This window comes from Triticum dicoccoides, chromosome 7A (assembly GCF_002162155.2).
Source record: "Triticum dicoccoides isolate Atlit2015 ecotype Zavitan chromosome 7A, WEW_v2.0, whole genome shotgun sequence".
Taxonomy (NCBI): Eukaryota; Viridiplantae; Streptophyta; class Magnoliopsida; order Poales; family Poaceae; genus Triticum; species Triticum dicoccoides.
This window is the reverse complement of record NC_041392.1, coordinates 16,878,728-16,883,584: the sequence shown is the minus strand read 5'-3', so window position 1 is coordinate 16,883,584 and position 4,857 is coordinate 16,878,728. Positions and strand designations below refer to the sequence as shown.

The 4,857-nt window shown below is 43.5% G+C and overlaps 1 pseudogene; it reads left to right on the top strand.

Moving 5' to 3' along the window:
- Positions 1-2,708: 2,708 nt before the first annotated feature.
- LOC119329367 overlaps positions 2,709-4,857 on the top strand; it is a 6,403-nt pseudogene continuing 4,254 nt past the window's right edge.

Below are 4,857 nucleotides of genomic sequence, written 5' to 3'. Positions count from 1 at the left end.
CGTGCGATGGCGACGGCGACGGCAGGGGCGGACGGCGTCGGGGCAGCCTGGCGGCGTCGAGGAGGTCGGCGTCGTTGGGGCAGCCTGGCGGCGTCGTCGGGGCGGGGAAGAAGAACTGAAACGAAAATTTGGCAAGTGTTGCTTATATACACAGAGTATTGGTCCCGGTTGGTGGCACCAACCGGGACTAAAGGGGGGAGGAGAGGGGGTTTCGGAAGGAGGAAGGCTCGTTTCATTATCGAATATCGTGTAGAACTCACTTGCCCTGCCTTTTGCTAGGAGAGTGTAGTTCGAGCATTCTATTGTGTGCTCGATCCGTGATACGCAAAGCAATCTCCTGTTTACTATTGATCTAATGACAGTTGATTGAGACTTGCCATTGTCGTCTTTCGAAAGCGAACTCTTATCTGGTTGCACTCGGGTTCTCCTGTCGACTTGTTTTTCAATAGTAAATCACAGGCCAAAGGTTAGTTTTCGGTAGCCCAAAGGGCGGGAAGCGGCGGCCTTTGGTCCCGGTTGGTGGCACCAACCGGGACTAAAGGGTGGCATTGGTCCCGGTTGGTGCCACGAACCGGTCAGCCTTTGGTCCCGGTTGGTGGCACCAACCGGGACTAAGGGTGGCATTGGTCCCGGTTGGTGCCACGAACCGGTACCAATGCACCCCTTTAGTCCCGGTTGGTGCCATGAACCGGGACCAAAGGCCTTGTGTTGCCCCGCGTCAAAAGTTTAGTACCACCTCGCTAGCTGAGAGAGCTCGAGAGTGGTTTATAAGCACTGTTGCGCCCACCGTCTCGAGCTTCTCTCAATTGCAGGCTTTCGGGCCTAACCGTGCGCTGTGTGCCTGTGGGCCTACTGGGCCTCCTGCGGGCCTGAATCCTGACCCATGGTTGGGTTTCTAGTCGTATTCAGGGCCGTGGGGGCCCAGTAGGTGGCACTTTTTTTTGTTTTCTTTGTTGCTTTATTTATTTTATTTTGTTTCTACTTACAACAAAATACTTATTGTTGCTATTTTTATTTATTTTATTAAAGTCTATTTTTAGTTATTTCTCTTTTAGGTCACAAAAATTATAAACTTTCTGTTAGTGCCATTAGTTTTCAAATTTGAATAGTTAAAATTTGAATTCTTTGAAATTTGTGTGAATCAAAGTGATTTTGAAAAGGCACTTTGTCTAGAAAGCAATTCATGATTTCAAAAAGATGAACAATATGCACACTGTTCACCACAAAAAATCCACACATTTGCGACATGTCAACTTATTTCATCATAAAACATTGCACGTGTGGCAGTATACATCCATATTACCATGTAGAATTTGATTTTATCATTTTCTGAAGCTTCGAAATATGATTTTAAAACTATTCAAAAATAAAGAGCGCGCTCACACCAGTGTTCCAAAGTGACATGTATAGGGGCATGCCACTGTTAAAGTTTGGCAAATACAAAGCCTTATGCAAGGGGGACAGAACATAATACTATCATGGGCTAGCTCTTTTGCACGATTCTTCTAGAATCGGACCACACCCCAGCTTCTTCCAGAATTTCAATCCCCATTTGCTCAACAATCATAACTAGTTAGGGTCTAATTATCTAGTATTGTTAACCGTGTGGACAATCGTCTCTCTGGTTTGGTTGCGGTTGGTTAATTAAACTTGCTCTCATCTCGATCAATCGGCGCCAGAGATGACCGGCAGGCCATGTGCTCTCAGCAAACCTGAGAATGGTTATTAAAAAACTGGGTGAAACAGTTCGGTTGTTGCTTTGGGTTTGATTGGTCCGGGTTTTATTGGGCTGAATCCTTTTTAGTTTGGTTTTGGTTTGGGTATATGAAGAAACCAATTTGGGTATAGTTGGTTATGGGCTTAAATAGTTTGGTTATTAACGGCTATAAACTATGGGTCCAAACCGATTTCTGGGCATTGGTTATGTGCAATAAGCAACTACGCATCGACAACGAGTATCTTTGATCCGCGTACATGTTGCGATGCACTATGTAATTCTGTATTATGGGGAAACACCATATGCAAATCGAACGTGTCTGCTTGTGCTTTAGCTAAGCAATTGGTTTTAATACACTTGTCGGTGAGCTTTTCAGTCGTGGGCATTGTATTTTTGACACTTGTTGTGTTTTGACCGTATCTCAACGATAACTTTCTTCCTAAATTGTTGTAGATGCACTTATGCCTTTTCTATGTCATTTGCTTCTTGACATGTCAATTTATGCAATCATATATACATTCAAGCAAACCCATAGTTATGTACTTGGTTTAAACCCATGGTTATGTATTGGGTTTAAATTGGTTTGGGTGGAAAAAAATAGAGGGTTTAGTTTTGGTTGGGCTGAAAATGGCATTAAACGGGTATGGTTCAAGTATGGTTTTGAGAGAGACATGTATGGGTATGGTTCAAGTATGGTTTAAGTATGAAACCATTCTCAGATTTAGCTCTCAATTACTCGTCTCCCTTTCCTTTTGTACGGGGATGGCTACATTGCAACAACCAGATTAATTGTGATGCACCAACCAAACAGAAAGATGACAGGACACTGCAATTACTTGATTATTATTAGGACACACGTATGCCGTACGTGTACTCACTACACCTCACTAGTGTAGTGTGGCCATAGTAAGATGCCTTTCTTTTGAGACGACCTACCGGCTATAAATCAGAGCACACCCCAAGCGCAAGACATGCTCAGTTCACCTTCTCTTCTCCGATCCAGAGGAACAGAACACCCATAACTGTTCTGACCTTGATACGTGACCGAAGGGAAGAGGCCCGCCGGAGATGGCGGAGACCTTGGTGAGCATGGCGAGGTCCATGTTGGGAGGCGCCATCAGCATGGCAACTTCCTCTGCTGCCGCAGAGCTTAGCTTGGTGATGGGCGTGCAAAAGGATATTTGGTATGTGCGCATGCATGCAGTTACCTCTTGCAATCTGTTAATGTCATGATCTATAGAACATCACCTAGGAGCGTTTTCATGCATGTTTCAGATCTACTTTCCATTATTTGAATATTTCGTGTATCATGGAGGTGGCAAAGTTCCTCGTGCATTGTTGCATACATGCCATGATCTATAAAATGACCGCATACAATGTTCTAATTAAGCTTCTTTCTAACATTCCTTTGTTTTGCAGGTTCATCAAAGATGAGCTAAAGACGATGCAGGCATTCTTGGCGGCCGCTGAAGCAACGAAGAACAGAGACATGCTGCTGAAGGTGTGGGCAGAGCAAGTAAGGGACCTGTCCTACAATATTGAAGATTGCCTTGATGAATTTATGGTTCATGTGAGAAGCCAAAGCCTAACAAAAAGGCTGATGAAGCTCAAAGATCGTCGTAGGATTGCCATCCAAATCCGCAACTTGAAATCAAGAGTTGAAGAGGTGAGTAGCAGGAACTCACGCTACAACTTAATCAAGACGGAAGCCTCCAGCAACAATGACGAGGAGGTTTCTTACATAGAAGATGTACGTAATCACTCGGAAAAAAATACTGATGAAGCGGAACTTGTGGGCTTTAAAAAGCCTAAGGAGGATTTGATTAAGCTGATGGACGTCCACAATAAAGATGGTTGTGCCCAAGCTATATGTGTTGTTGGCATGGGTGGTTTAGGCAAGACTACTCTTGCAAGAAAGGTATATGAAAGTAAGGAAGATATTGTGAAGAGTATTTCTTGTTGTGCTTGGATCACAGTCTCGCAGTCATTTTCTAGGATAGAGATGCTCAAGGATATGATCAGCCAGCTTCTGGGTGACAAGTCACTGAAGGAATCCTTGAGAAAACTTGAAGGGAAACTGGAGCAAGTAGATGACCTCGCCGAGTACCTCATTGAAGGGCTTAAGGAGAAGAGGTACTTCATTGTTCTGGATGACTTGTGGACCATAGGTGCGTGGGGGTGGATCAAAGATATTATTCTTCCTAGTAGTAACAAGAAGGGAAGTCGGATAATAGTAACAACACGAGATGTTGGTCTAGCAAAGGAATGTACTCGTGAATCCCTCATCTACCAGCTAAAGCCCTTAGAGTCGGTCGATGCCAAAAAATTGCTTCTAAAAAAAGTAGGAAAAAGATGTGAACTTCAAAAATATAGTTGAAAAACTAGTTAAAAAGTGTGGTTGTTTACCGCTGGCTATACTCACAATTGGAGGGATCCTTGCTACTAAAGAGATAGTACAGTGGGAGAACATCTATAACCAACTCCCCTTTGAGCTTGAGAATAATCCAAGCCTTGAAGCAATGAAGAGGATGGTCACTTTGAGTTACAACCACTTGCCATCTCATCTTAAATCATGTTTCTTATACCTAAGCATCTTTCCCGAGGATTTAGAAATTCAGACGAGGCGTCTAGTAGAAAGATGGATTGCTGAGGGGTTTATTAGAGCTAGGACTGGGGTGAAAGTTGAGGATGTCGCAAAAGGTTACTTTAATGAGTTAATCAACCGAAGCCTGCTTCAACCATCAATAGTGAACATAGAAGGAGTTGTTAAGAGCTTTCGAGTCCATGATATTGTGCGGGATGTCATGATCTCAATTTCTCAAGATGAAAACTTCATATATGTAGTGGGAGATAATGTAACTAGTGTTGCCGAGGAGACCTTCCGACATGTAGCATACCATGGTGTCATGTGCCAAAAGTTAGACATTGATTGGAGCCATGTCTGGTCAGTAACTGTGTTTGGTGAGAGATCATTGGGGCCATCACCTTTAGTTTGTTCACCTCATATGAGAATGCTCCGAGTCTTGGATCTAGAGAATGCACAGTTTCAAGTCACACAAAAAGATATCAGGAACATAGGCTTGTTGCACCACTTGAAGTATGCGAATTTGTCTAGTCCTCCTCAAGTGTATTCACATTCA